Source organism: Mustela nivalis (assembly GCF_964662115.1).
Source record: "Mustela nivalis genome assembly, chromosome: 9".
In the NCBI taxonomy this organism is placed as follows: Eukaryota; Metazoa; Chordata; class Mammalia; order Carnivora; family Mustelidae; genus Mustela; species Mustela nivalis.
This window is the reverse complement of record NC_139028.1, coordinates 103,141,128-103,157,291: the sequence shown is the minus strand read 5'-3', so window position 1 is coordinate 103,157,291 and position 16,164 is coordinate 103,141,128. Positions and strand designations below refer to the sequence as shown.

General features: G+C 46.1%; 1 long non-coding RNA gene across 1 annotated transcript; it reads right to left on the bottom strand.

Annotated features, from left to right (window-relative positions):
- Window positions 1-751: 751 nt before the first annotated feature.
- LOC309873025 lies at window positions 752-15,411 on the bottom strand. Its single transcript, XR_014316149.1, has 3 exons — window positions 15,054-15,411; window positions 8,575-9,039; window positions 752-1,499 (listed from the first exon to the last, which is right to left on the bottom strand). It is a non-coding gene; the product is annotated as an uncharacterized lncRNA (long non-coding RNA).
- Window positions 15,412-16,164: the final 753 nt, after the last annotated feature.

Here is a 16,164-nt window from a genome sequence, read left to right as displayed (position 1 = left end):
ATTCTGAAATGGGACATTTTTGCTCCAGGCTCGTTCTTTGTAAACGGGGGTATTTTCTCAAAAGGTATAGGCAGGTTGTCATGTGTTTTGAGTCTTAATTTTAAGGCTTTGTAAAATGTAGAATACATTCTCAAGAAGAAAGAAGTAATTCTATAAAATTTTAAGAAATGTAATAAGGTAAACTATATGGGAGGTTATGAATTACCTTTTCTTTAGTAGACCCTAAAACTCAGCATCCGCCAGAATCGGCCTCCCATTATGTGCTTTCTATAAGCACATTTGATTAACCCTCTCATCCTTGAAAAAGACAATCCATTGCTAATGACCCTGGAAAATCTCCACACAGGCTGTCTGCTTCTTCAGTAATAGATGATTGCCAACAACAACAAAAAAGGGAAAATTACAGAGAACAACCAGGTTTTGGAAAGCAAGCCTATTGGCTTCTCCCCCCCCCCCCACCACCACCAAAAGAAATTGTCATATAAAATATGAAAAGTGAATACTGCAGCAGTAGCCCCTTCTCTAAGAGCTAAGTGTTTGCCAGTCCCTAAATTGTATCATTATACATTTCCATGTGTATATAATATTTTCTGTACAGATTATCATTTTATAATCTTTTACTCAGTTTTTATTTTGTTTCTTTGTTGTTGTTGCTGAAGGTAAGTAGTTTGCTTTTCCTTCCTAGTGACGCCCTTGGAAAGTGTACTTAAAACTTCATACCTGATAATGCACATTTAGGTCCACGGGGCGCTTAGGATACTGACCACCTCGCATGTCATACCCTCAGGCATGTTAGCATTCATAGGAAGAAAAAAAACATTTTAGAAGGAAATCATTTCAACTCAAGCATAAAAGCTCCTATTTACTCAGGCCTTTTAAAGCAGGTTCAAATGCTCTAAGATGAGAAAGCATATGGTTTCACTTCAATAATCCACTGGGATTTTGCCAAATGAGTAAGCACTTAATTTGCTGCTGCTCAGACTTCTCTGTCAAAAGAGCCGCACCCATAATATCAGAGTGAGCTTGCAGGGGTCTCCTCCCTCAGGGTGTAGGAATACAGCCTGAAGCTCATGTGCAGCCTACCTTGAAATGTCTTTGATGTCTCTTACTTTGTCTCAAAAAGTAATGTAAATTTTATATTCTATTCAATATTATCTGCATTTGTTTTAATATAAAAATGTTTTGTATTACCCACTTTTTTCCCTCCAAAAAAATCTTCAGTAAAGATGATCCAGGAAAATGTGCCATGTTTATTATCCTGTGGCTTCTGTGCTCATACACACCGGCCTATACTAGTCGAGAAGCTTTTTGGACTGGAAGAACCAGTCTGCCACCAGAGGGCGCCATGGCTTCGGTTTTTGCCGATGCAAGTTGGGCCATGCAGGATTTGGAAGGCCTGGAATTTTTCTAAGTGCTGTCCAGTCAGTCCGTCTGACTTCTTCCAAGCTACAGATCCAACAAGGGTACTATACCAGTGGTCCTCCATGAAACTGTATAGGCTGTTAACATAATCAGACGTCTGAAGTTATTCAAGGGTGAAATACATGTAGGTACTCTTAAGATCCACCTGCAAGAAATAATCCTGTGTAAGAATTTAGATAAGAATCATCTAGTAAGCTGCACCTGTGGAACTGGGCAAGTGGTTTGCCGTGGCAGTGCTGAGCTGAGCTGCCAGGAAGTAGTCCCCCGCAAAGTGTGATCGTCACTGAAGCCTTGATTGAATAAAAGAATCTGGGGGTTTCCTGCAGCTTTTGGAGTGGCTGTAAAAATAGGGCATACAAGCAGCCCAAGGAAACTTTAAACATAGCCCTCTATAGGGCTCCTGGGTGACACGGTCAGTTAAGCCTCCGACTCTTGATCTCAGGGTCAGGAGTTTGAGACCCGGGTTGGGCTTCACACTGGGCATGGAGCGTGCGTTAAAAAACAAAACACATAACCCTATATTCCAGCTTCTTACTGAACCTAAACTCAACATTGGCTTTGCTATAATTTTCTACTGCAAAAATAGCTGCCTTGCCCTCTCTGCGTTGAGATTCTCCCTCTATGGTGAGATTGCATCCTCATGCCCTCTCTCTCTGAAGTCTCAGTCCTCCCGACCGGATGAGGTCCGCCTTCAAACCCCGCTCCTCCATGGCTTGTAATTACAGTACAAACTCGTCTGACAAAGCGGAAACTGCACCTGTTACACGCTGCTAGGTTCAGGGCGTACACAGCAATGGCATTACTTCTTTCTGATCTGAAAATCTGTGAGGGTCAAAAAATCACATTTAGCCTTTTAAACCAGGCCCACCAAAACATCAGCCTTTCTGGGCTTTAGAGAAAAACTAGCCTGTCACATCACAGTCCATGCAGCTGGTCACTTTAAGATCTTGTGGCATGTTAAGGGAGCAAGGAGAGAGAAAAACATTGGGAAGGAATGAAAATAATGTCTGTCAAGCCTGTCGTGTAAGTTTTAATTCTCAGAATCTTTGGTAGAGGAGGTATCCTACTTCAGAAAGAAAGAGAATTTAGGAATAAGGAAAATTAGTAATGCATCTAAAATTACATAGGTAATTCCGAGCCAGATTCACACTGCAGTCTTTCAAATCCAAGGTATGTTTTCTGTTTCATGGAGGCTATGAAGTGCTGAGAAAAAAAGTAGCCAGTGAGCCAGATGATGAGTAATTCAGCCATCCAGGCAAAAAGGCCCTGCATTTTGATCAAAGCAGTGAAGTAGAAAAACATGCCACCCACAGAGTAGAGTAGAATGGCCTTAAATCAGGACAGACCTAGTTCTTGACTGCAGAGCGACAAACAGGTGAAATAGCCAAAAGTAGGAGTGATCACCATCGCTTTTCCCAACCATTCTGATAGTTGATGCAGATGGAAAGCTGAGTTACTGATGGTGAGGATTCCTAGGAATACCTTCAGTCCACGTGTGTGGACTCCCTCCTACACTGCGGGGTTAATGTTTCTTGAAAATGACGAATGTGTCAGTTCCTCTCATGGATTCTTCTAGAACATCCCTGCATATTGAATGGGTTCATTCAGGCTGCCTCCCTTAGTGCCATAGTGATTTATATCTTTGGAGGTTTTGGTTTTTGTTATTTAGGTATAGACAAAGATGTGTTTTATCTCCTTTGCGGAGATTTTTAGGCTTACCTAAGGATGTCACATGCGACCTCTCATTTTATTTTTTCTCCCTCTATTGGTCCCTCATCTTACTGTCTTCAGACAAGTGATCCAGAATCTTGCATTCTGGTTTTTGTACTAGAAGGAAAGTTGTGAATGAAAGATTTTTTTTTTTAAGATTTTATTTATTTATTTGAGAGAAAGACAGTGAGAGAGAGCATGAGAGGCGAGAAGGTCAGAGGGAAAAGCAGACTCCCCGTGGAGCTGGGAGCCTAATGTGGGACTCGATCCTGGAACTCCGGGACCGTGACCTGAGCCGAAGGCAGTTGCTTAACCAACTGAGCCACCCAGGCGCCCTGAAAGATTCTTTTGTCACCAACCAAAAACTACCCTCTTTGGGAAAAACATCTTTGATGGTAACAGCGATTAATTTTGTAAGGCAACTGACAGTGTTTTCCTTCCAGACAGCTCTGTGCACATGAATCAGCTTCCTTATCTGTTTTGTGCCTAAAGCGATGTCTGGAGGAGGACCCCTGGCAGTGCTTGTGTTCAGTCTCCCCAGCAGGCCCTGCCAGTCTGCCGTGATCGCACGGCTGGGAGACGGAATCTTTAAATGCCCATTTTTTCTTAGTCTCCTAAGTGGATTCTTCTGCATCCCAGGCCCCAAATGCCCTGCCTGGGACCAATTAGGCAGATTTTGCACTAAAACCACAACTGTTCTGGAACCAACTTACTGCAGCCCTGACAAAGAATGTTTTCAGATAGATGCAAATCTGTACCCTACACCAAACTGTGGGCGAAAATGGTGCTTCAGAGAGTGGCAAGGGCAAGAGGGAGAGAATCAGAAGTAGGACCGGGACGTGCTGGTCAAGATTCCCCACCGTCCGGAGAGGGAAAGCCATTCATGGAACAAGGCCTGTTCTCCCAAAGTCCGCAGCCAGACGACGGGTGAGAAAGCTTTCCAGCAGCACCAGCTCCGGCCTTACCAAGGCAGCTGGAAAGACGGACTCTTCTCCGGTAATGCCACATTTACATGGAAAAGCTATTCGGTATGGCAGTTTATTTCCAGAGTAGCCTAGGGAGTCAGAGGTTAGATAAGGACAAGAAAGTACCTACTTGCTTTCTATCCAGTCTGGGGCCCTGCCCTTCTGGCATCAAAAGACTGGAGAGAATGTGCTTTGGCTGGAAACGAATGAGGAGGATGAGAACGGAAAGAACAGAGCCGCACCTCACTTAAGACTGCTCACCTCCCACTGGAGCGCAGTGTCCTGCCTTTCCAACCCTCTCTCCAGGGCCCCACATTTAGGGTTTGTAAATGCAGCGCTCCGTTATCAAGTGCGCAACCTGCACACAGTCCTGTCTTGGGGGCCACAGGGGACCGAAGGCATGTCCTCAGTCCCTTCCCATGGCGCCGGCTGGGCAGCAAGGGAGGGGCGCAGCATGGCAAGGACATAAAAGCTAGGAATGTTGGGAGGATTAAATGGAACCATGTGTGGAACAGCAAAGCCTGGTCGGCTGAAACGGCCCTCCCCGAAACTCCGCGCTCGCTGTGGTGGCTTGTAGAAGGCAGTGCGTGCCAGCAGAGGCTGAAAGCAAGCACCGCGGGACCCACCAGAGGGCACGCTCACATCTCTGCCCGGGAAACTCAGGGAAGACTTCACGAAAGAGTGGCATTTGAGTTGGTCTTTTAAGGACAGTGAGGATCCTAGGAGCCATTTCCAGCTCCGTCACTTAGCAGCCACATGAACTTGGGCAAGTTGCTTAATCGTTTGAAGCCTCGGGCTCCTCATCTCAAAAATGAGAATACTGCTTTTATTGGAGTGTTAAATTTAGCGCAGTGCCTGATGGAGTACATTTAATTGGGAGCTGTTGTTACTTAAGAATTAGAAGCGGGGGATGGTTGACGAGTACAGACAGTACGGGCAATGTCACGGAGTCAGCAGACGCTAGAGGCAAGGGCAAGGAAATTGCATCTCCAACAACAGTGCTAACCTCTCAGAGCTGTACTTCTGCCATGTGATAAGCACCCAGAACGGGAACTAACACGTAGTCCTCCATAAGCATTTGTGGCCTGAACGGACGTCGTCCTTCAGGTCCTCACACTGAGTTACGTCTCAGCCCCTCTCACCAACCCTACCTCGATGGCACTTCCGTTCTCAAACCTCACTAAACCCTTCATCGTGACCCCGTTTCTCAGACCAAAAACCCTGGAGATGACCTTGAGTCCTCTCTACCCCTCCCCCTACTTCTGAGAAGTCACAGCTGGATTCCCAGAAATGCCTCTTGACTTTGTCATCCCCGAACTCCCAGGGCCTGTCTCTGCTCGGCAGCCGACTCCTATCTTGTCTTCCCCCTGGCCAGCACGGGCCAGCAGGCACGAGATAAAGCTGGAGAGCCATGGGTCCCCGGGGCTGCAGCCCACACCACCATCTTTCTCTGCCCACACCGGCTTCCAGCAAGGGATCAGACCCTCCTAGTGACCCAGTTGCTTAAGATTCCTTGCCATTTCATCCTTAAACCCTGTGCCCAAGCCAGTGTGAGCTCTCCTCCTACGACCTCCTCTGCGCTGCACATTTGTACCTACTAGCAGCTGCTCTGTGTTCTCTTCCACTGAAGCTTCGTGTGGGCGGAGCCAAGCTGAGAGACAGAGATATTTATAAGTACAAAGTGGGTGTAAACTTCTGCGGTCGCCAACGTTTTAAACAAGCCCAATTCCACCTCCCCTCCATTCGAACTTTGAAATTCCTGTCCACCTCCTCATCTTCCATCTCTTCCCAAAGCCTGTGAGTTCCTGTCCTCTCGATAAGCCTAGAAACCATGGTGGCTAAGAGATGTGACCTGGGAAGAAGTGTGGGAAATAGAAATGAATTCAGCATCTACAGACAACTGCACAGAATAAAAGATGTTGAGATGACTGGCATACATGGACCTACCACCTGATAGGATATTTTTTTGGTGGCCTATCTCATGTCCTGCCTATATATCCATTAGTTCACACCCATAAGACACCCCCATCAGCAAAATAGAACCCCCATTTAACAGAAAAGTGAAGCTCAGAAGGGTTAAGTCACTTACCCAAAACTAGTAAGTGACAAAGCCAGGGTTCAGACCTGGACCTGCAGGTCTGAGGAATTTCTAATAGGTGCTATGCACCTACATTGAATCCTGCCGGTTTTTTTTTTTTTTCTGCATAAAAGTACGGGAACAAACTTAAATAAGTTAAACACAAAACTCCATGTGAGGCAACCCGTGACTTTATAATAGCGAAAGGGTCAAGGTCTCTTGTTATGCTTGCATGCTGAGAAACCCGACAACCTGGCTTAATTATGAAAAGAATTTATCGGCCCCAAGTAACAGAAATGGCCGGCAGTTAATCCAGTGGTTGGAACAAGGCCTTCGGAGTCCCACTGTTCTCATCACTTCTGTCCATGGGCCTCTGCCTGCTTTCCGCCTCAGACGGGCTTACTCAATGTACCAGCAAGGGGCCGAATGGCAGCTTTACTCACGTGACTTCTTTGAGCTTGTAATTCCAAAGAACAAACAAATCCCCTGGAGGACTCTGACACAGAACACATGGCAGCTGGTAAACCGCCGAGCGTGTGGGGAGCACTCTGCGCCTCTACCAGCCAGATCTGAGTCACGGGCCCAGCCTAAGGGTTGAGGATGCAGGGTCCGGCCTACTGGAACCATATTCTTTGACCTGGAGGGGCATGGCTCATCCACGGAAGGTTGTCCGGGCCAGGCCAAGACAGTGCAGCCCGGCCAAAAAGAAAGAGTTTGAATAGAAAGGGAAACACGGTCCATAGAGAACGTACAAGTTCTGAAAATCAATGACCCTGAGATAAGCACAGGGATTGATGTGAAGCCTTGTATGCACCAGTATGTCCATAGATTATCTCCGTCACCCCATCAACCACAAATTATGCGCATTTTCTTTTCAAGTATGCAGAATAGAAGCTCAGATTAAAACAACTTGCTAGGAAGGGGCGGAGCCAGAATTCAGACCCAGGTAGGTTTGGCTCCAAACCCTGCCTGCTTTCCACAGCAGCACAGTGCCACGCTGGGAGGAACCGGTCACAGGGAGCTTTTGGGTAGGACAGATAGAGAGGAACGTGGGAGCCATGGCCCTGGGGGAGTTCATTTCCAACTGGCCATACATGCCCCGAGGGCAGGACAACACAAGAGGGCCTCCGGCCTGGCAATCCCAGCCCAGCTCATCAGGGCCACTGAAAAATGCTTTACATGCATCAGTACAGTGTCCTCTCCATGGGAAAAGAGGGCTACTGGGGAGCTGCCCCCATCCTTACTTCCTACCAAGGCAATGAATTACCTGGTACTGTTGGTATCACAGGAGCCACAGGAGAAAGATCAAAAAGGAAGAGCCATGGGGCTGGGCTGGGGTTGGGGAGGGTGCGGTGGCTGGAATGAATGGATGAATGAATACGTGGTCTTAGAAAAGAAATTGAAAAAATTGGAGAAAAGTTATGATCCTGCGTTTAGAGAGCTACGTGGGAATGTGGCCAGAAAGGGATAGAAAGCTCTAAAAATGGAAAATGAGGACAGCCTATTTGCAGAAACCCTTGACAGTGCAAGGCGGTGAGCGAGGAAACCAGCGTGGCTCCAAAGAAAGCTCTCTGACACTCGAGCGTGAAAAGGCAGGGTATGAGATGTGGAAGGAAGGGAAGGAAATCCTGGAAAAATTGAGGCTTGGGAAAGGTGCCGACAGTAGAAGACACCTTTGGTTATGTGCTGAGCACGAGGAAGAAAGAGGATTCATTATATAGAGTTCCACTTGAGGGTTGAGGTGTCAGGTTAGCGGTCGTCAGAAAGCAAAATACTCAGTCCTGATTTGCTTCATTCTCTCACAAGGAAGAGCATTTCTGAACTGGGTCGAGTAAAGCAAAACATGATTTAGAGGTTACTGAAACTCCAAATAGAAGATAGTAAGGGAAAACAAAACCTAAACACCTAGCCATTTATAATGAGGTGCAAACCCCAAAGCATTAAAAAAAAAACCTTTGCAGAGAAGATTCCAGAGCACTTGCCGAGACAGGTGAGATAGCTGGGGAGAGAAAGAGAGGGGCCACAGAGCCTGAAGGCTGCAGATGTCCTGACACTGAGAAAAGATGAAAAGGTAGATTCTGGAAACTCGAGGTGGGTATATTTGAGGTGAATTCCTCCCCCAAATTTATTCTGGCATATAATATAAAACTGTGGGCTTGAGAACCCCCAGAGAAAGAATCAGTATCTTCACTAAGAGCAAGTTAAGGTAGGTGATAATACCAACAATAATTTATTATTTATTTGGATGGCCACTAGGAAAGTTCCCTGGACATGGTGTGCCTCTGTTATGTTACCCAATTGGGGAGACAACTAGGGAAACTTGATCTCAGATATCGCCCGGTCAGGTGGACTGAGAGCCCACTCACCCCTGTGCCCCTCTCCCCCTAGCTAGTGACTCACTGGGTGCACATCTGGAGAGAAGTCCTAAAGCTCCATTCTTCCAACTCTGCAGTCAGTCAGCTCAGTAGTTTCCGGTACCTGCTACACTCACCACCTTTGCAGCTGGCACTGCTATTGGGAGGGAAAGTTAACATTTGGATGTCAGAATCAAGCTTCTAAAATATCTTAAAACAAGGGGCTGAAAGCAAAAGGATGAATGAACAAGCAAGTGGAAAGACTTGCATTTATTTTATCTATTTATTTCAGCTTAAAACAGTGCAAATTCACTGTCTTACAGTTCTGTAGGCCAGAAGTCTGGAAAGGGGTCTTGCAGGGTTAAAATCTAGGTGTTGGCAAGGCTGTATTTCTTCTGGAGGCCCTCGGGGAGGATAATGCCAGGCCCTTTGCAAGCTATGCTCCTTGGCCTGTGGCATCTTCATCCATCCTCAAAGCCAGCAGTGTAGCATTCTCCAGTCTCAGAAAGACCTGCAGTTAGATTTGATTTTATTTCTTTAATGAGCTGCACAAGCACAGGATGGAGGAAGTGTGGCTTGACAGTGGTGCCTGTGGAAAAGGCTGGGGACTTCCTGCCCTTGTCCTTTGGAACTGAAACCAATAGGAATGGAGCGGCTACCAAGAAAGATGATAGTTCTCCCCACCCTTTACTTTAGGTGCAAAAGGGTGAGACAAAAGTATGTTTCTCTCCCTATAAACCATTCCTCTCCCCAGGATGAATCAGCCTCCTGTTAAGGACTTGCTGTAGATCCTCCAAGAGGTATTCTATGCACATAAAAGCAAGTGCATACTGTTTTAACGTAAATGATTGCATACTGTACACCTTTTTTTTTTTACTTAACAGTAAATCTTAGAGATTATTTTACATCGCTTATATGAAATAATTGTTCATTCCTTTATAAAGGGTACATAGTATTCCATTGTGTGTGTGTGTATATATATATGTGTATATACATATATATATTTAAGAATTTACTCAATGGGTCCTCTGTTGCTGGACATGTAGAATTTTATTTATTTTCAATATTCTGCTATTACAATGCTACAGTGAATAGCACGTCATTTCAAACATACGGGCATGTATCTGAGAAGCAACTTTTCAAGAAGTGGAATCACAGAGTCAAAGGGCCTGTATGTTTTATATAGTAGGTATTGTCTAATTACCCAGTTGTTCCAGTTGGCTGGCCCACTGGCGATGTATGTTCTTTTCCGCCTCCTCACCAGTAGGGCGGGTTATAAACCTTAGTGTTCTCTGGCAACTTGAGAGTTAAAAAAAATGATGGCATCATATTATGATTTTCTTATTCTATTAGTTATTTGTATTTTCTTTTTTATTAACTGTTTATATCTTTTACCCATTTTTTTACTGAGCTGTCTTTTTCTCAGAGCTCTTTATATATTAAAGAAATTTGCTCTTTGTGATATGAGTTGCAAATAAGTTTTCCATTTTGTTGTCTTTTTGTTTTTTTTAAGTACTTGGTCTTTTTTTTTTTTTTAAGATTTTATTTATGTATTTGACAGAAGGAGAGAGACAGCAAGAGAGGGAACACAAGCAGGGGGAGTAGGAGAGGGAGAAGCAGGCTTCCTGCTGAGCAGGGAGCCTGATGCAGGGCTCAATCTCAGGACCCTGGACCACGACCTGAGCTGAAGGCAGATGCCTAACGACTGAACCACCCAGGCTTTTTTTTTTTTAAGTACGCTCCACACCTAGTGTGGAGACCAACATGGGGCTTGAACTCGACCCTGAAATCAAGACCTGAGCTGAGATTAAGAGCTCGAAGCTTGACGAGCTGAGCCACATGGGAGCCCCTCTTTAGATTTTGTTTCTGGCAGTTTTGCCATGTAAATATATTTCTCTTTTAAGCTGTTGGAAATGTATCTATCAATTTTTTTTTTTATGACTTCTGGATTTTATGTCATACTTCAAAGTTCTTCACTATAAAATTTTTTAAAAAGTTATTACTTGATTTCTTTCAGTATTTTTTTGTTGTTTAATTTTTGCCTTTAAATATGTGATCCATTTGTTACTTCTTTTGGTATAAGACATGATGGATCTAATTTATTATTTTTTTTTCCAAATGGCTACACATTGTTCCCATGCAGTTTATTGAATCATGTACCTTTTCTTCTCTGATTTAAAATCCCACTTTTAGGGGCACCTGGCTGCCTCAGTAGGTGGAGCGTGTGACTCTTGATCTTGGGGTTATGGGTTTGAGCCCCATGTTGGGTGCAGAGATTATTTTTAAAATTATTAAAAATAAAATAGATTTATTTAAAAAAATAAACTTAAAATCCCACTTTTATTGTGTTCTAATTCCAGTATGTATTTGGATCTAATACTGGATTTTATACTCCATTCCACTGCTCTACTTTTGATACCTTTGAAAGAAATTATCGTTTATTGACATTTTAAATTATATTTCAAATGAAAGCTATAAATTTGTTGGAGAAGTTTGGGAAATAGAAAAAATGATACAGAGAAAAAAAATCATCCCTGAACCTACCAAAAATAACTAAATATTTTGGTTTTATTCATCCAATCTTTTCCTATGTGACTGTATTTTTTTTACTCACCTGAGATGATACTATGTTGGTCTAATTTTCCATCCCCCAAATCTAGTGTGGTCTCAGTGCCCTAAATGGAACCAGTGGTCATCTTACCCAGACCGAATCCACTCCTCTTTCGCCATCTTTCCAGATACCTGTGCAAGAGATGGACTCTTCCAGCTCCTTCCCAACCCCTCATTCTAGACACCACGCTCTCTTATTTTCCCTTAGAGTCACAGGCCCTAGAGTGTGAAATCCTCTCAATACAGTCTTAAAGAAGACCAGGAGAGGGGAAAATAACCTGTAGAAGTTAGAATGCTTTTAACTGCAAGAAACAGAGGATTCAACTCAAAATGGTTCAACCAAGGGGCACCTGGGTGGCTCAGTGGGTTAAGCTTCTGCCTCCAGCTCAGGTCATGGTCTCGGGGTCCTGAGATCAAGCCCCTCATTGAGCTCTCTGCTCAGTGAGGAGCCTGCTTCCCCCTCCCTCTCTCTGCCTGCCTCTCTGCCTACTTGTGATCTTTCTCTGTCAAATAAATAAAAATCTTTATTTAAAAAGTGGTTCTGGGGCACCTGGGTGTCTCAGTGGATTGGGCCTCTGCCTTCGGCTCCAGTTGTGATCTCGGGGTCCTGGGATCGAGCCCCGCATGCAGCTCTCTGCTCAGCGGGGAGCATGCTTACTCCTCTCTCTCTGCCTGCCTCTCTGCCTACTTGTGATCTCTCTCTGTGTCAAATACATAAATAAATAATCTTAAAAAAAAAGTGGTTCAACCAAGAAGTGGATTTATCATCTCCCATAATGAGATGTCCACAGGTAGGATAAATGCAGACCATGTTAACTCAGTGGCTCAGTGATATCATCAAGGACCATGAGCCTTGCCATCTGTTCATTCTGTCATCCCCAGTGTATTAGCTTTTGTCCTCATTCTTTCCCCCTCTTGGGTGTAAGATGGAGGCAGTAGCTCCAAGTATCATCTCACACAGTATTACAGAAAGCCCAGAAGACAGCATGCCCCTTTCTAATCCAACATTGCCCAAAGCAGGAGCTGAGGGTAGTTGGGAAAGGTAAGAGAGCATTTTGGTTGTCACAATGATTGAGGGACACTATTGGCATCTAGTGGGCAGTGCACAGGGATGGTAGTTGTCCTATAATGTTTAGGACCGCTGATTATGTGAAACATTAGCTCTTAGTCCTGACTACATTAATGTAGGTAAGAAACAAAACCTGCTTTTCCATACAAAACAAATTTTTTGCATGGTTTTAATGTACACTGAATTTTCCAAGAATGTAACTTCCCTGTAAACTGGAGAAGGATTGCAATTTGTTTAGTTTACAATTTCACCAGAGTTGTTCACGTTAGGCATCGTAATGGTACTGGCACTCTGGACAGCACCCCCTTGTATCAGCGTGTGTTCGTAGTTGTTGCACTTGTGATTCTGTGGAAGATTCTATACTTCTAAAAGTATGAACGGGGTGCCTGGGTGGCTCAGTGGGTTAAAGCCTTTGCCTTCAGCTCAGGTCATGATCCCAAGGTCCTGGGATCGAGCCCCACATCGGGCTCTGCTCAGCAGGAAGCCCACTTCCCACCCCACTCTGCCTGCCTCTCCTCCTACTTGTAATCTCTGTCTGTGGAATAAATAAAAATATTTTTTAAGTATAAATATTAATTTCTATTTGGTATTTATTTATTATGGCAATGTGCAAGTACTTACATATAGAAAAACAGATTATTTTATTAAAATTACTTTCCTTTACTACTTCTTTATATCACACTTGGAGCATTATATAATCAATTGTATTGATTTTTTTTAAAGATTTTATTTATTTGACATATAGAGATCACAAGCAGGCAGAGAGGCAGGCAGAGAGAGAGGAGGAAGCAGGCTCCCCGCCGAGCAGAGAGCCCGATGCGGGGCTCGATCCCAGGACCCTGAGATCATGACCCGAGCGGAAGGCAGAGGCTTTAACCCACTGAGCCACCCAGGGGCCCCTTTACTACTCTTTTAAAAAAACTGAGGTGGCAGGGATAAATTGCTCTGTACCACTCTTGTCTCTCCCTGCCCCTTCCCCCTACTCCAACCGCCACTCAGCTGGGTTGTGGATTGGGTTTCCATCCCAAGCTGTCCCCCTGCACAATCAGTCCAGACTCTCCCGATCTGCCCACTCGTTTCACTGTGCTGGGTAAACACAAGCAAAGTGATTCAACCCCCACCTCACTGCTGCCACCACTGTACGTGCATGCGCACACACACACATGCACACACACACACACGCATGTTCAGAATCAGAATGCAATGCCTGTCATCAAAGGACACTATTGTCAGAAACAGGGATCAAGATGCCATGGGGTCAGGGGCACCTGGGTGGCTCAGTGGGTTAAAGCCTCTGTCTTCAGCTTGGGTCGTGATCTCAGGGTCCTGGGATCGAGCCCCGCATCGGGCTCTCTGCTCGGCGGGGAGCCTGCTTCCTCCTCTCTCTCTGCCTACCTCTCTGCCTGCTTGTGATGTCTGTCTGTCAGATAAATAAAATCTTAAAAAAAAAAAAAAAAAGGACACCACAGAGCTACAGGGATTCTCTCCCCTACCCGCTGCGGCAGGACATACCTTTCCTTTCTTCCCCCCAGTCCTCTTCTCCAGCCACCGTCACTCCCTGAGGCTCCTGCAGCCCGTGGACACTATTGTCTCCCGCCAGGCCCACGGCCACCACTGTTAGCTCCAAGAAGAGTGGGTCTTTTCCCAGCCTCCTCCAATTGAAAAGCTGACATTCGTCCCCCAAGAATGTGTCAATTATGGTGTCAACATATGGCATTCCATAGCCAAACAGAAGGGATTTGGGGGCTCTGACGGTGGTCTGGAGCTATTTGTACCTCCTGTTCCCTCCATCAGCATGGGTCAAAGAGAACTTGGAACAAAAGCTCAGAGAATGAGCCTGGGTTTGGGGAGAAACTCAGTGAACGTCCTACATCTTCACCCCAGTTTTGACTCCCCCAGTGTTGCAGCTGTCGGCTGCTCTAATAACCCAGAAGTTCTGATTTAGGACAATCCTCTCAGGGCACCTGGGTGGCTCAGCTGGTTGAGTGTCTGCCTCTGGCTCTGGTCATGATTCCAGGCTCCTGCGACCGAACCCCGCATCGGGCTCCCTGCTGCCTGCTTCTCCCTCTCCCTCTCTGCCTGCCGCTCCCCCTGCTTGTGCTCTCTCTCTCCCACTCTGTCAAATAAATTAAATCTTTTTAAAAATCTGTTATTCTAAAAAAAAATAAAACAGTCTTCTGTGTCCCTTGCCAGCCTGCCACACACGCGGCAGTCAGGGTGGCTGGCTGAGCGCGAATCCTCTCGAAGGCCTCCTCAGGCTGTGAGCGGCTGATGCTGCAGCCTCCGCGCTGGGGTCCAGGCCAGCTTCCAGCTGCACGAGCCCTGCCCTTCGCAGGGCTCAATGCGTGGCTGAATGCTCTATGGTCACCCTTCAAACCCTTGATTTTTGAACAAGAGGCCCAGCATTTTCATCTTTCACCACATCTTGCAAATCTGGTAGCTGGTCCAGACCTGGGCTGTTGGCCACCACATCTTCATAAATGGCCTTTCCATGCAGCCTGGGCTTTCTCACATCAAGAGACTTTGGAGAGGGAGTGAGCACGGGGCACAAGCAGTATCTCCCTTTAGAACCCAACCCAAGTCCTCCTCTTAAGAGGGGAGTGGCAAGGTCACCGGGATGAAAAGAGCATGGCAGATGGGAAATACTATCGTAGCTGTCTTTGGAAAATGCCATTTGCCACGTCTACTAAGAGTAGGCCACCTCCCCATCCCAAGCCTCAACCTCCCCATGTGCTGAAGGGGGCTGGAGCTCAGTCCCCCTCTGGGGAGAGGTCATGGTGTAAGGGCCTATTTAGCCAGAGCGGCCCCACCTCGGCCCCACCCTGACCCGCCAAGGGGAAACTTACTTAAAAGCAAGTCCGGGGGACACCTGGGTGGCTCAGTTGGTTAAGCAGCTGCCTTCGGCTCAGGTCATGATCCCGGGGTCCTGGGATCGAGTCCCACATCGGGCTCCTTGCTCCACGGGAAGCCTGCTTCTCCCTCTGACTCTGCCTGCCACTCTGTCTGCCTGTGCTCGCTCTTGCTCTCTCTCTCTGACTAAATAAATTAAAAAAACAAAAAAAATCTTAAAAAAAAAAAAAAAGCAAATCCGGGAAACCAGTCCCAGGTAATAAAGCCCAAATACAAGGGTGGGTCAGGTCAGGTCAGGTGGAGATATTCAATCAGTAAAGCTCGCATACTGTCTCCCTAGCTACCAAGGAGTGTGGGCCCCACCTTTTGGGCACCAATTCTGACCAAGGTGATAGGCTAGTTCAAATAGCTGCTATGGGGTGAATTGTAATCTCATTGGCCACCTGTGTGTGGCTGGGCCCAACCACATGGCCTTTGCTCTATTAAAGTTAGTCTGTGAGGCAGGGAGAGGTCGCGCTCTCTGTAAGAGGCGAGGGCCCGGCCAGTCAGTTTGACTCTCGATGCTTGGAGAGAAATATAGCTTTGCTTGACCTTAGCTTTGTATCAGTCTCGCTCCTTTAATCACGGACCCATTATTGGGGGACCCAACACTGGGGACCCAACAACAGCAGAGTTGGGAACCTGGCCCTCACAGGTGCCCCCAACTTTCCCATTCCAGAGTTACTTATCAGGCACTCAGAGGAACTGGAACCCTGGGGGATGGGGCTAGAACCCCCACCCAGGAGCTCTAAATGTTTGTTCCCCCAGAGGGCTGAAATCTCTGGGGAAGTCAGAGACTGCAGCCCCGACATCTGTTTCTCCTGCCAGCATCTCTGCTGGGCTAACACTTCCTCCTCTTTCATTTCTCCCTGGGGCATGTTGTTGTCTTTCTCATTAACTTCCCCTCAACTCCCAGCAAGGTCCCTAGACACCGAGCTCTGTTAATTCCCCCGTAATCCACTGGCAAGCCAGGAAGCTAATTAAATTGTGAGCTTGTACGGGTGCTCTCTCTGTCACTCTTGGACTCTCTCAGTCTCTCTCCGGGTCGTCTCCTCCCTTGCTTTTCCT